At 33.8% G+C, this 16,856-nt stretch overlaps 1 long non-coding RNA gene across 1 annotated transcript; it reads right to left on the minus strand.

The window, feature by feature from the left end:
* Positions 1-831: 831 nt before the first annotated feature.
* LOC139041607 (uncharacterized) lies at positions 832-16,856 on the minus strand. Its single transcript, XR_011497071.1, has 5 exons — positions 16,740-16,856; positions 12,773-12,926; positions 10,558-10,701; positions 3,560-3,663; positions 832-2,993 (listed from the first exon to the last, which is right to left on the minus strand). It is a non-coding gene; the product is annotated as an uncharacterized lncRNA (long non-coding RNA).

Raw genomic sequence — 16,856 nt, forward strand, 5'->3', positions numbered from 1 at the left:
CAATACTTCAGATTACTATAGAATCTGAAAAATATGCATTACTCTTATTTTATGCTTCTGTAAATACATATGAACTGATTTATTTGTCTGAAGCTTTACTACTGTTCTACTTATGCTCTTATAAGCACAGATTCAGCTCTGTGACAAAACTTGACCTTAATTTAGGCCTCACCTAAACAATAAAAAAAACTTAAGAAATAAGTATATGTGGAAGAAAATTATTTTTCCTTAAAGCAAATAATTATCTGCTCTTTGCTACCATTCACTTTTCTACTTTTGTCATGTAAGCTTTTACCTCAGATCTTTTCAGCTCCATCTACATCAATTCCCTATATCCAGCCAGACTTGCTCCAAACATCCTACTTCCTGCTAAACATTTCCACTGGGATTTCCTATGGACTCCCGAAACTCAGTAATTCTGAAATATCTTTTTTTATATCAGTTAATAGCACCACTATTCACCTGATTGACTTACAGAGAAACCTGTAATTTATTCTTAACTATTTCTCCTTAATCTCCCTCACCCGATATTTTCTAAGAGTTTATTCCTGAAAAAGTTCCTGAATTCATTCACTCCTCCCCATTCTCTCTACCACTGCTCTTATCATTTCTTCTTCTAGGCAGTTGAAAAGCCTTCTAAATACTTTCTTAGTACCTCAGTTTGATTTTATACTGTCCTGAGAGTTATATTTAAAGATAGCACTATTCCTATTTACAAATATTCAATAACTATAGAACAGCAATGTAGAGCATCAAGGCTGCACTTCACTTAGCATGTTGTACAATTCCCCTTAAATCATGCCCTCCCTCCCTCCCCATCTCTTACCTCAACCCCAACTCTTATTCTTTCCTATCTTACACCTCTCATTCCAGTGCTTCCAGAGTATTATAAATTCTCAATTGTGCAGCACTTGGAACACTCACATATGATTTTCACTCTTTTGGCAATGTTCTTCCTGAGAATTCTATTCCTGAAGAACCCTTACTTTCTTTACTTATCAATTTAAAAATATTTTCCTTATAATAACTTTGCTAGGCACCTCTTTCTCAAGTTTTGAATACTTTCTTCCTTTTGCTGCCACTGAACATTTTCATACCTCTTATGCATTTGTTTTTGTACTTCTTACACTGTTTGGTAATTAAATGTTGAAGTTTCATCTATCCAGTCTCTCATTTTCTAAACTAATTGTAGATTTAATGCTAAGTCTCTTGTTACCATTTTTTAAATTCAGTTTTCATTAAAAATAGTTTTACTTACTCCTGATACAGGAGAACAATGGAGTAATAATACAGTACAAACTGGTAAAGACCTAAAGAATAAAGACCTGAGTTTTCTAAGGATCCGTGTAGTGGTCAGTTTTAATTAGATGGGAATTTTCCTTTTAGTTTTTTACTGTCTTGGTACTTATTTGACTATGGACAATTATTTCCCTTATTCTTATTGAGATTAAAATAATCAAATAAGTATTTATAAAGAATGGTAGAGGGGGAAGTGCATGGAAGAAAGAAAATGAAAACGAGGGTGAGGAGAAAAGATAAAAAGATGGAAAATTTTGTATGGTCTACAATAGAAGATAGAAGAATGAGACTTTAGGGCTGGCCAGGTGGCGTAGTTATTAAGTTCACACACTTTGCTTCAGTGGCCAGGAGTTCACCAGTTTGGATCCTGGGTGTGGACCTAGACACTGCTGATCATGCCATGCCATGGTGGCATCCCACATAGAAGAACTAGAAGGACTTACAACTAGGATGTACAACTATGTACTGGGGCTTTGGGGAGAAGATAAAGTGGGGTTGGGGGGAAGATTGGCAACAGATGTTAGCTCAGGGCCAAACTTCCTCACCAAAAAAAGCAATTAAAAAATTTTTTAAAAAAGGAATAAGACTTTACTAAGTTATTTTCCTAAATTTTTACTAGTCCCATTCTCCAATATGTGTTCTCCTAATACACCTATTTTAATTTCTATCAATGAGCGTACATTAAGCAGTACAGGACAGGATGCAGATCACAGATTTCACAATAACTTTAAGAAAAGGATTATATCTTACAAAGGGATATTGTTATCCTTGAATAATTATGCAGATAATATCCTCTGAAAAAGTATACATTCTGATGCAGAACCTAATTTATTGTTTCTCAAATAGAAAGAAGCTTGAGCAGCAAAGTTCAAACCACTCCCTCATCCATCTGCACCCCAAATTGTATTATTCATATTATCTATTATGCAATAGGCCCTTGGCATTCACAAATAGAACACTGCTAGTTCAGACTGTTTACTTGTAATCTTGATGCCCTTCATATGATGATCTGAACATGAAATCTTTTTCTTAGTTGTTTTATTGTTTGCTGTGAGGTTGGTGTGTGAAAGAGATTAATTTAGCTATTAATCAACACATTTAAACATTATCCTATGTTTCAATTATACTACATTCATGAGTGAATCTCATCAAGTGATTCAAATATTGCAAAACTAAAAGAAAACCAACAACTAGTGTTGATAATAAAGGTAAGAAGAAGTGCAAAAACATGAGTTCTTTGAAAAACAAGTAATTTTAAATGACATTAGTCTGAATTCATATGATTAAATATCTTAAAATGTCATTTAAATTTTTATTCATATTTTAACGTATTATGTATCAGAAATGTTATTCTATAAGAGATTTGCAAACTGTTAAATATGTTGAGGCATATACTTCTTGAATGCCAAGAATCTAATAGACTCATAAAAAGTGAATTTAGAGATTTAGAGTGAAACATCAATGAAAATTATTAAGCATGAATTTCATGTACTTTTACATTAATGTGTTCTATATCTTTTAAAACGAATAAAAACTACATTTGTGCAAAACATCTTAAATCTATGATGTCTTAACTTCCTGATATATGTGTGTCTGGTTTGCTGCAAATCCATTTTCTGACCAAATGGGTACTGGCGCTGCTAATTCCAATTTTGTGCAGATAGGCACATTCTCCAATTCCAATTATTTTAAACCTAAAACAAAACACACACAAAAAAAGGCCACAGAATGAGTGGATACTGATTGGAAGAGTTAGAGAAAAAATTTCCTCTGCTGTGAGCTTTTTCTGTAACCCAATACCACATTGTTTGAATTAAAGCAAACCGAATTCATATACTTTGCCTGGCCTAAAATGTAGCTTAATAACCTTAAAAAATCTATAACCTATATGATAGAGAAGTGCAGGATTTATTGACAAAAATACTTTAAACATACGTTGTAAAATATTATAATTATGCAACATTTTTAAACATCAATTTTTTCATCTGCAAAATGGAGATGTATATACCCACCTCTTACAATTGTTGTGGAGGTCAAATGATATAACGATTATGAAGCATTGTGTTTGGGATATTATAGGTATTAAATGATTTGTATAATAATCTGTATTACTGCTTTTTGTCAGGGCTCATTTTATTCTCCACCACAAAGAACGTCTCCAGGGGAATGGTGTGCATGGATTGTAACTCAGATCTCTCAGTGGTGGGAAAGGGCTCTAAGCTCCAGCTTTAGATGTGTGAATTACACACTCTGGACTTACCAACCACTGTACGTGGTTCCATCTATCCACTTCCAGGTCTGTCCTGGTTTTCGGCTCAGTCCAACCCAATATTGAGAATGGTCAGAATATCGCTTCAGGAAATCCTGTAGTAAAGTAGATTTACAGGATGAATAGCAAATGCTTCCTTCTCTTGGATTTTCTTTTGTCTAATTCATTATACTCCATCAAAATATAGAGTTTCAGATTTGGAAATGATCTTAGAGGACATTGTCCTTATCTGGTTCATGGGTTAGTTTATGGGTTGTGCTACTTCTATAACAACTTCTGTAGAAATTACGTTGAGTAGCTCTCTCTCTTTTCTGTTGTCTAAAAGGGTTTTTATGAGACAGGAATTATCTGTTCTCTGAAGGCTTGGTCAAATTTGCCAGTAAATCTTTCTAGGTTTGGTGCCTTTTAGGATGGGAGAATTTTGGCTAGCAGTAAATATATTGAAGAGTATTGCTTCATTCAGGTTTTATATATCTTCTTAATTTATTCCGATACATTATATTTTCTGTTGTTATTACGACCAGACCAGCTTTTTTGTTTGGTTTGGTTTTGGTTAGTAATTGCTTTGTATACCTTTTCCTTTCACTTCATCTCTAACTTGTGTGTGTCTTTGTGTACACGCGCTAGGGTATGTCTCTGTAAGTACCATGTAACCGGACTCTTGTTTTTTTCAAACCAATCTGATAACTTTTATCTTTTAAGAGTTAAATTAAAAACATTTTATCATAATTGCTGTTATATTTGGATTTATCAATGTTGTGTTTTCTGACTACTACTTTTTTCTTCTTTTACCTTTTTTGAATTCTGTTAGATTTGTACTTTTTGTATGCCTTTAGTTTATTCAGACACTTCAGCTTTTTTACACATTTTTTATTCTTTGATGTTTGTCATTTAATTTTTAAGAAATATGTCTATCTATATATATTCCAATTTTTAAATTGTTTCAATAATTTTTTAGACAATTATCGATTTCTTCAATGTTTTCAAATTTATTGACATAAAATTATTTGTAATATTTTATCCTTTTAAATCTGTGCTGTTTGTAATTGTATTTATTAGGGTGGGTATGTCTTCTCTTTTTCCTGTGATCTGTCCCAACTATTTGGAGAACCAATTTTGCTTTTGTATGTCCTCATTTATTTTGTTGCACTCCTTTTTCTATTTTTTCTCTTGTTTTTATTCCAAAAATTATTTCAATGACTACATTTTTTAGTTAAAATATTTCTTTTCTTTGTTCTGTTTCCATGTTCATATGATACTTTCTTATTTTTTCCCACTTTAGTTTCTTAATTTATTATTCTATAGAATGTATGACTTCATTTATATTTTTAGTCAACCCAATGTATTTAAAAATCTTTGCAAAATGTTCTAAATTAATTTCAGATTAGGTCAATCCCTCCTCTGTCCATTTCTGGTAGAGTAGGTGTTCAATAAATGTTTATATACTCCTATGTTCCTTGAGGTCTTTTCTTTCTCTTACCACCTCTGATATTTTACATCTCCATTATTTCTGTTTTTGAGGGGTTTGTATTGTACGCTTTTGAGTTTCTCCATTTACCCTTTTCTGTGCTCCAGACCTCCCAGATCTTCTTGGTTATACTGACTCATTTATTAATTCTTTCCAGTATCTCTGACAAATGGTCTGTCATGACTTTCTGCTCATTATTTTTTTAATACAGTCCCACAAAAGACAATTTCCATTTAGTATAGAATACGTAGGTGAACGATAGCTTATTAGCAGGGTTTTATTAAGGCTTCCCAGATCTGAACTATGGAAATGATTTTGGACATTCCCTGGATTTTGGTGCTCTATTTCCACTTGAAAATGTAGAGCTAGGTAATTATGCAGTTGAACTTCTTCGAGGAACAGTTGAGGTCATTCTGGTGGGCAGCAGTATATAAATTGCTGTATATACAGCAAAGGGAAAATGCCCAACATGTAATTGGTTTCTAAATACTCCTACTGTCAGTTGAAAAGTCAAACAGGGGAAGTCATCTCCTAAATGTTTCACAGTAATTTGTACCATGAAGTTTGATCTGACCTGACCTGTAAGGTGAATGTGGTTGGACCCTGATATGAGCTCTTTTTATGGTCCTTTGAGCTGAGCTGGAATAGGGCCTCTTTTATGCTGGGTGAGAGGGTCTTTCCTGGACCATTTCCATTTCCAGTGTGCATTCTGTATATCAGCTATAACCTCTGAAAACACAATTATAGTTCAAAAGTATTTCCTTGCCAGTTCTTTTGTGGTGTTGAATACAGCAAGAGTTGCTGCATAAGATGCGCAGAAGTTCTGGCTTGCTGCCCAGGTTGTATTTTCAGAAAAATAGAAGCACTTTCCTAGATAACCAATCCAGCCATCCAGGCATGACATGTGTTCAGTGGAAGATTTGTGTTTTTCAACTAAAAATGATTTAATAATATATTAAGTACTGAGGGGGTAGAATGCCCTGAATTCCTGCTCTGAGATACAGTAGAATTTAATTTAAAATATTTATCTATCCATATGAACAAAATTATCCAGCTTAGTTTTGGCCATTCAGTCTAAAGGTTTTGGACTTCATTAATCACTGTAGTTTTTTGCAAATGAGAACAGCTCCTAAATTTTTGTACTTATTTTCTTGCTAGGTTGAAAGAAATCTTTGGTGGATGCCATTCATGTAGATGCTGTTATTACTCAGATTCAAGGCTTGGTGCTCTTCTCAAGTGACACACTCCTCCAGGTGATAGCATTCATTCTCATGACATTACCTATCATGCATATTCTGATAATCATTAAATTGATATGTCCAACCCAGGCCTCTCATCAGATATCTCCTACATACAACTACCTAATGGACACTCATTTGCTCAATAACAAAATATTTGTGAGTACACACTATGTGCTAAGCACTGTTGTATATGTTTATTATAGGCATGTTCCCTTCCATTATTTGCTAAGAGTCTAGTGGGCCAGATAGATGTTCAACAAATAATTGTGAATTCAAGGAATGATACAAAAGGAATATGATAGATACTAAAACGTGTTGAGGAGAGAGGACCTCGTTCGAGGTGGGGATTGGAGTAGACTTTTAAGCTCACACTAACGATGCAGAGAGATCACTAGATGAAGAATGAGAAAAGTATGTTCTCAGCAAAGAGGAAGTGAACATGAAAGGCCATGGAGTGAGTGACTTTTTCACTTGAGAAAGGAAGAAGATCAGCATGACTGGAGTATAGAGAGAAAGAGGAGGCATGACAAGAACTGAGTTCAGAAAGATGAGCAGGAGCCAGTCTTATATGCATGGTAAGGTTTTAAATCTTACACTAAAGGCTTGTTTCAAAATTAGAGATAGATAATGACGTATGTACTAGATTGATGGCATACTGATTCATAAAACTTACTGTTAGAGGAAAAACAGATTTGGGGAAAAGACCTGTTCAATTTAAAGTGTATAAAACAGCTAAGTGGGATATATCTGATCCAGTTAAGCATATGCTTACTCTATGCTTAAACTGTGTTTACAGTCTATCTTTTTGGTTAAACTTTAATGAAAAATACCATCAGGATTTGATCTCTGTTTACTTTTGTAGCTTTATATTTTCTGTAGGCATTTTGTTTCTCTATCTAATTCCTTCTATACCAAACTTCTTATAGTCCCTTATACATGCCGTATTACTTTATGTAATATCTGGGGCTTTGTTCATGCTGATCTATGTTCTCCACTGCCGTACCCCCACCTTGAACTAGCAATCAAACACTCCATCCCTGTCCAACCAGAAAGAATCTACTTGTATTTAAATCATCTATTCTGTTAAAGCATAATTTCCTCTGTGAATCTCCTCCATCCCACCCCAGTGGCATTGATCATACTCTCCTTTCCATGCTCTCTGCTTCTAATGAACTATCAAATTTAATGTGTTATAGTTATAATTACCATTTTTCCTCTTCTTTCTCTATCCCAGTACCTGATAATTATCTCGTGCCTGTTTGTTGAATGTCAACAAAATATATAAACAATATACATTTGTATTTGTGTACATGTATGTTTATATATAGATATAGCTATATATAACTTTTGTATCATCTATAAAATTGTGTATGTATATAATTATGTCATTTATTGATAGATAACGGTCATATATCTCTAAGAAAAATCCACATAACCCTTCTTAAGAACATCTAAGTGAAAGCCAGCCCTGTGGCCTAGTGATTAAGTTCACGTGCTCCACTTTGGCAGCTCAGGGTCTCGCTGGTTCGGATCCTGGGTGCGGACCTGGCACAGCTCATCAAGCCATGCTGAGGCGGCGTCCCACACAGCACAACCAGAGACACTCACAACTAGAATATACAACTATGTCTCAGGGGCTTTGGGGAGAAGAAAAAGAAAAAAAGAAGATTGGCAACACGTTAGCCCAGGTGCCGATCTTCAAAAAAAAAAAAAAAGAATATCTAAGTGTAAGAATAATTTTTATTCTAGATCTGATTAGATCCTTGACTTGTTGTGTTATAGACTGTTTTAACCTAAATATCAATATCTGTTAAATAAGAAAAGTCTGTTTTTATGCCAAAGCACAAAATTAGTCATCTGACTTGGGCCATCTGAGTTTAGCTTGTTTATTTTTCCTCCCAGAGATTGTGTCAAATGTTCCTTACTGTTGCTTAATAACTTTAGGAAATAGGGGAGTTTTAGCACCACAAGTGACCTTAAAAATTATCCAGTCCAATTCTGTTTTGTATAGATAGGGAAACTGGGATGCTAGATGCTGGATGATTTAATTCACCAATGACAAAACCTGGAAATGGAATTCTCGGCCTACATTTTCGTATATCTGAAAGGATTCAAATCACTATGAGGGTTAAAATTGGATATCAGCTTTAATCCTTAAAAATTATCTATACTTTATGCGATCAAGTTTATACTCTCTTAAACATAGCTTGAACCAGGGGAACAAGAATGAGGGTTCTTGAGAATTCCATTGAGTAAATTCCATTAGGGAAAATCAGAAGCACCTATCTAGGACAGACTGCAGTAACTTCAGGAGGTGGCCTGGAAGAAAACCTGACTAGGAACAGGCTGGATATATTTCAGCTTTTTAAATAAATTATGGGTGAAATAAGCTCAATCAGACAGAGAGGTGACATTATAGATGTTGTAAAGAACGACGAATAAAAATCAGAAGACTTGGATTCAGGTTGTAACTTTGCTCTGCTTAGCTGTCTAGACAATCAACTAATACCTCTAAAGTTCAAATTCCTCACATATAATGAAAGAAAAAAAGGATAATAATACTTTACTTCCCTACCCCTCTAGGTTACTCAAAAACACAAATGGGGTATTATGTATGAAAATATCTTGTAAAATGCTTTATAAATACATATTTTGTTTTACCAAAACTTTTTCTTTTTCTTCTTTATTTATTTTACTCAGAAGAGCTAAATGACTATCTTTAATTTAAGCTATGTAAAAATATCAATAATATTTATTTCCTTACCTTGACCAATAGATATTATTTATGATCTTATTTGAGCAACAGTTTTCTTAGTTTATAGTTATGTATAAAATTATAACTTTTGCATCATGCCCTGATGAGAAATAATTTGGTGCTAAAATTTTTTACTGTAAATACTGAAGCCCATTCACACAATACAATGTCCCTTTGGCAAAATCTTTTACTTATCTGATCTTCATTACCTATGTCCTCCTCCTAGAACTCATCATCCTTATTACTTGACTCATGACTTTTTCTCCTGTTAAGTAAGTTCCATGAGGCAAGAACCATACCTGTCTTGTTTATTGTTAACACCTAGCATAGTGTGTCATTCACACAATGATCCCTTTCTCACTTTCTCTCTCTCCATCTCTTTCTCTCTCTCTCTCTCTATATACACACACACAGTATATACAAATATGTATTTAAGTATAAATACATATGTGCATATACAGTCATGTATATACATATATTCACATATATATTAATCTCTAGTTCATATAATAAGCTTGATTAAGATATCTATAATATAAACTCATTTACATATATGTGCGCAGTTATGTATACATGCATATATAACATATATGCACATTAATTTCTATAAATTACTTTATACAGGTATATTCTTTATAAACATTTATAACATGTATATTCATGTGTAAATCATATATAAATTTATATAGATGTCTATATGCATATATACTTCTGGATACATTTTCAAACATATTATTAAAATTGTTTCAAGTAATTTGTACAATATATGTCCATAATTTAATATCATGAAGCTTAGAGGTATCATGCTGCTTTTTGAGTCTAAAAGTAATGTATATTTTGTGTAAAAAATGTGGTCATTAAGACAGTAACATTTTTTTCTTGTGCAATTCTCTATAACCCGTATGTATGGTTGTGAATTATGAATAGGACTTGGAAATCTGACCCCGTGATTACAACCTGTACAACCAGTGAAAGAACAAATGTTTTGCACGTTGAACTCTATTTTCATTCTTATAAACACAGCCATCAACTAGAAGCAGCTTAGAAAAAAAATACTAACATCTATATAAAAGCATATGGCTTAGGGCCAGGTGGTCCACAGCTAGATAATGTTCTACAAACTGTTTACTACCAGTCCACGGTGAGATAAGGACCTTGTGGCACATTGCTAATTGAATATATCATCAAATATACTGTTTAGTTCTTTTGATATTTCTTCATAATGAGATTTTCTTGATGAAGGAAGCAATGCGGTGATTTACATTTTACCACAAACTCCTTACCTTGTAAAGACTATAGTAATATTGGTTTAGGAGGAAATTTCATATACATTGTTATTTTTATCCTCACAATATTTAGTACAGCCATTATCTTTATTTTATAGAAGAGGAATTATATGCTTGTTGCATGTACACAGGTGTCTGAAATTACCCTTAATCTTGAGCTAAAGTATGAAAGGCACACATATGGTGAAACATTTTATCAGAGTGTTAACAAAAGCATATTTGGGAAATGGGCAACTCACCTGCTAAGATTGTGGCCAGTGTAGTTATTAGAATCACCAGAAAGAAGATGACAATGGTGACAATTTTAGAGATACAGAGTCTCTTTTTATTCCCTTTTGTGGGTTCTTGTGACTCAATAGCAAGGTTGGAAGAGATAACATCTCCTATAGAAAAATTAAGCAATTTTCATTACTAATAAGTGAGTTTAGAATGTTGTGGGATTCGAGATCAATATATAAAACCAATCATATTTCTACATACTGGCTATTATCAATACGTAATTAAAACAACATATCATTTACAATGATGTCAAAATATTAGATACTTATGGATATTTCTGGCAAAAAACATGCAAAACCTGTACACTGAAGACTAAAAAAACATTGCTGAAAACATTAGACATAAATAAATGGAGAGAGATACTGTTTTCATGAGTCAGAAGACACAGAATTGTTAGGATCTCAATTCTACTCAAATGAATCTATAGCTTCATCACAATTCCAAGCAAAATTCTCAGCAACCTTTTTTTTATGTAGAAATTGGCAATTTGTTTCTAAAATTTATATGAAAATGCTAAGGAGCTAAGATAGCCAGGTTTGAAAGAGAACTAAGCTGGAAGATGAATATTCCCTGGTTTAAAGACTTATAAAGCTACAGCTATTGATGTAAACACAGACTAATAGTTGAGAAATAGACCTACACATATACAGACACTTGATTTTTGGCAAAGACATAAAAAAGGATAGCCATTTCAAGAAATGGTGCTGAAATAATTGGACATCCATATGCAAAAAAAAAAAAAGATTTTTGATCCATATCACATCCCATATACAAAAATTAATTGAAAATAGATCATACAAATAAATGTAAAACCTAAACATTAAAACTTATAGAAGAAAACATAGGAAAAATTCATTGTTATCTTGGGTTAGACAAACATTTTTTCAGTCCAATCCAAAAAGCATCATCCATTAAAAAGAAATTTGACTTCCTAAAAACTAATAACTTCTGCTCTTCAAAAGACAGTGTTAACAAAATGAAAAGACAAGCCAGAGACTGGGAGAAAATATTTGTGAATCAGAAGTCTGATAACGGACTTGTGTCCAGAATACATAAAGAATTCTCAATATTTAATAAGAAAACAAACAACATAATAAAAAATATAAGCAAAAGAGTTGAACTGACACTTCCTGAAATGAGATACATAGATGGCAAATTTCACATAAAAACATGTGCATCATCATTAGTCATAAGCAAAATGCAAGTTAAAACCAAATTTAGAAACCACCATGTACCTATTAGTATAACTAAAATTAAAATGTCTGACCATACCAAATGTTGGTAAGGATATGGAAGAACTGAAACTCTCATTGATTGTTAGTAGAAATGTGAAATGGTACAAACATTTTGGAAGGCAGTGTAGAAATTTCTTAAAAAGTTAAATATACACCTACCACATGGCTCACCCATTCTTCTCATCAATATTTCACCAAAAGAAATGGAAGCATATGCCCATACAAAGACTGATACATAAAATTTTATAACAGCTTTATTTGTAATAATCCCAAACTTGAAATAGTCCAAATGTTCTTTAATGGGTGAATGAATAAATAGACTGTGGTACATCCATATGAGGGAATACTAGTCAGCAATAAAAAGGAATGAACTATTGATACCTACAACAACATGGGTGAATATTAAAATAATTGTGCTCAACATACTGTATGATTCCATCCATATAAAATTCAAGAAAATGCAAATCTATCTATAGTAACACAAAGTTGATCTACAACTGTCTCAAGCAGAGCACGCTGAAAGTGGCAGTAGAAAAAGATTATAATGAGGTGTGAAGAAAGTTTTGATGTTGATGGATATGTTCATTATCTTGAATGTATTTGTGATTTCATGGGTGTATGACAGGTATGTCAAAATTTATCAAATTATACACTTTAAATATGTGCATTTCAATGTACATATGTCAATTTTATCTAAGTAAAGCTGTTAAGAATAGAAAAAAAATCATTTATCTTTTATTCACACAGTGTGGATCTGTTTATAAGCTACCTTGGGTAGATAGCTGAAAATAATTTGACAGGGATAGAAGAGATGAAGAGCATGGAAACACTGACTCTCTCGGGAAGGTTAGGATTCAGGAGTGATAGCAAAGACTCACCAAATGTAAATTTGTTTCCTTCACAAATATCATCAAGAGCCTGTCCTACATGTGCTTCTTACCTGTAGGCTGTGAGTCTCCTGCATTCATCATCCTTATGTGGTCATCCATGTCTATTTTTGAGTAAAAATATGTACTGATTGCAGTAAACACAACTGGATTCAAGATCCCTGCTCACTACTTGGATTTAGCTTCAGTAATACAAAGGAGGACAATCTAAAATGAAAATACAGCGTTAAGACAATCTAAAATGAGATACAATGTTAAGACAATCTCAGATGAGAGTATGACGTTAATATAAAAACTATGATGAAACTTCCTCAGAAGTCTGACCAATCATGTAACTCCTTCCCTTTTGGCACACTGCCATCCAAAAACCATTCTCTCCCTCTGCAGTTTGAGGAGCCACTGGAGGTAGTTGGAAACTGAAAGAATTCTTCTAACTTTTAGATTCAGTGGAAAGGAAGTGAAGTTCAGTGGTTTATGAAACCAACAGATTGAGTCTTCACACCATCACCCTGACCTACTCAAATTTTTAGTTAATATTGATCATTATTGATCCCAGCCACAGATTCAATTCTGAAAGATTTGAGCATGAAATAGAAACTTAGACTTTGGTGAAAAGAACATGAATTTGTTTTAATGAGAATAATAGGAAGAATCCTATCTAATATTTATTGTATGTTTACTTTATGGTAGGCTTAGTACTGAGCTCTTAACTTTTATGATTTAATTTAAACTCGCAATGACATTATCAAATAGGAGCTTATTATCATTAATTTAGAGATGAGATGACTTCCTTAAAGTAAAAGAAAAGTTAAAAAGCTTTTTTAAGGTAACACAGCCAATACGTGGCAGAGGTTAGATACTAACTGGCTCTGATCCTTTAATGACTCTGCTCTACTCTATTGCTTCTCTCTGTTCAGGACCTTGCCATGAGTGATCTCATATGCTGAACTTCTCCTTCTAGATATAGAAAGCAGACCTCAAGTTCAACAACGACAACAACAACAACAACAACAACAACAAAAGTATTGTGCTATTGGCATCGTGCTAAAATGATATAATTATGTAATATCATTTGACGTAGGTGAGGATGAATACGTGGCAGCCTATATTTCAAAGTCAGCTCCTTGAAAGACAAACAGAAAGTAATGGATTGACATTTTTTAAAGCTAGATTATAAGGTATAGAGTTCTCTCTAATTTTGTATGCTAAAATTTTTAATATATGAATATTATTTCACATTTTCAAAACAATTATCTCAGGAGCCAAGTAAATTCTGTGTGTGTGTCTGTGTGTGTGCATGTTAGAGAGAGAGAAAGAGAGAGAGAGAGAGAGATTGGGGAAACCTATGGCTAGATTATTTTTTTTCAGTAGCAAAATTATTTTATCTGTATTTTATTTTATCTGTAGCATTTATTTTATCTGTAGCAAGATTATTTTATCTGTAGCAAAAATTTACCCCAAAATTTCATATGCTACTTTAAAATAATAAATTCTGCTTGTGTACCAGTTAGCTATTGCCTCATTAATACTAAATTACAAACTATACTGAGAACCCTGGCTCACTCACTAGTCTGTGCTTCTTGGGCTGATAGTTGTACGATAGAAGCTGGCAGCTATGTGGCTCTGCCTCAAACTGGGAGTCTGACTGTTCTAGTCTTTTTGTTATCCCAGGGTCCAGGCTGAAGAGGCAGCAGCTACTGGAGAAGTTCTTCTCATGGAGATATCAGAGGTGCAAGAGAGTAAGCCTAACCGCTCAGTATGTTTGAAGTCACTGTTAACATCTCATTGGCCGAAGCTTACCTCCAGACCGACCTCAAAGTCAAGGAGTGGGGAAGTATACTTTATATCCAGAGATAGGAACTGCAAAGTCACATGACAAAGAACTCGGATGCAAGGAGGAGTGGATTGGGGCCAATAATTCACAAACCACAGCTTGCTGGAGCACTTCTTGAGCCCTCCTGGTCAAATCTTGCCATTGGTCTTGTTTTTTTTGTTGTTTGCTTTTTAAATCAAGGTCTTAGATCCTTTTTGTTTGGTTTGGTTTTTAAATTAAGGAGTTTACCTAAGAGCGCTGCTTTCACCCTATTCCCATTTTCCATTGTAGGAAATAGCGTCTTTATATTAAGTAGGGTTAATCGTTTTTCAACATAAATTCCATATAAACTCTTTAAATTTCTCCTGTGTATTATCACTGTCCTTTTTACTTCACTTTTGGTACCTCTGTATGCCTACTTCATGCTAGTCTTGTTATATTTTTCAAAAGGAAATATTACAGAGTATGACAACCTACTTTTGCAGGGATAAAGTTATACAACAATACAAAGTTAATAAATACAAGTAGTCAGTCAGAGGCATGATTTTAGAGATGAAAGGCTCTGTTTCAACCACTGTATTTCATAGATGCAGTAAATGAATCAAGCATAAATAAGTTAATGATTCAAGGTTACTCAGCTGATTAGTACAGGCCTCTGATTCCCTGTTTACCAGTTTATTATTTTCCCTCAACGTCTATGTCTAACTTTGTAGATAAATTTGATTGAGATTTGAAAACTTATTCTCAACTCTAGTAAGACATTCAAACCAGAAACTGGGAATTCATATTCAACTTGTTCACTTCCTTTACCCACAAATAAGATTAGTCACAGTGATACATAAATACCTCACTAATTTGTATCCTTCTCTCCCACTTCAATTTTACTAAGCATTTTATTCTCTTATTATCTCTCAACCAGACATTTATGATGGCCTCTTAACTGATCGCTTTTCTTCCAGTCCAATCTCTTCCCTCCCTTTCAATCCAACTTTCACGTTAAAGTCAGAATTCTTTTTCCTAGAACACCAATCTATTTATAAGCTTCATTGTGTAATTTTTTTCAATTCTTCTCTATTATCTCCAAAATAAAAATTAAGCTCCTTAGAATGATGCTTAGCGATTCAAATGTCAAATAACAGTATCCAATTCATCTCTCTCCCATCTTTTCCTTACTGGACTTTGCATTATTCTTCAAACACTCACATTCTTTCACTCTCCATGCCTTAGCACACGCTGTCACCTCTACCTGATGTGCCTTCCTCCACTTGTCTATGTGGCTCGAGAGTGGCTTCCATTGAGAACAAACTTAGAATCGGACAAACAACAGAACAAAAATGACCTTCTCTCTTAAGTCTTTCGGCAGGGTTAGTCACCTTCCCCATAAATCTCATACAGCTATTTCAGGCTTTATGTAACTGTATTACAGAACTCACCACATTAAATTATATTTATTTGTTCACATCTGTATGCTTTAAGGGATTATATGCTCCAAGAAAGAAGGAAATCTATTCATCTTTGTATTGTCACACAGTGATTGACACAAAATAAAATGCTAAAACCAGTGTCTGATGAATGAATAAATGAATGTTCTAGATTCCTTTTACACAATCTTTGGTTCAGCATAGTTGGACTCCTCCACACTTTCTAAAAACAAATCTCTTTTAATTACAAAATGAGCATTTGTTCCCCTCTGTCCTGTGGGTCTCTGGTTTTGTTTCCTGGCCACTTTCCCTAGCCCAAGCTAAGTTACTGACAATATTTCCCCTGCATCCAAAAAAGTATGACTCTCCTTATAAACAACTTAGATCAAACTAACACTATTTTTCTTTTCTCCACTTGCCCTTAGTTTCTCACGTGGGCACCTGGGTATTCCATTAATCTATTGCTTGCTGATACCCCCAAACTGTATCTCTTTTGGAAGGGACAGGAAATTATCTTTTGCTAAATAAAGAATGACCAAAAACACCTAGTAACTGGCAGATCACAAGTGATATCACTGAATCATCCCACAACATCCCTCTGATTATATACATTTTGAAATTATCTCATTTTTTTCCTTTGAAATTATTTGCTAAATGATCTGTAAGCTCATTCATTCAATTCAGACTTTCAATAATGATTACTCTGACAGAAAATTTAGGAGAAAATTATCTAAGAGAAATTTTCCTTCTAAGTCCATTCCTTGCCTTGGGTGCCCCTGTACTCACAGAAATTCTCTCCGTAGTCCTTCCAGAGCCGTTTAAACTACATCAAGTTCGGTGGCACCTTTATAGGTACTCAGCACCTACTAGAGAAGTTTCAGTGTGCTGACCCTACAAAAACAA

Source organism: Equus asinus, chromosome 22 (genome assembly GCF_041296235.1).
Source record: "Equus asinus isolate D_3611 breed Donkey chromosome 22, EquAss-T2T_v2, whole genome shotgun sequence".
NCBI classification, from domain to species: domain Eukaryota; kingdom Metazoa; phylum Chordata; class Mammalia; order Perissodactyla; family Equidae; genus Equus; species Equus asinus.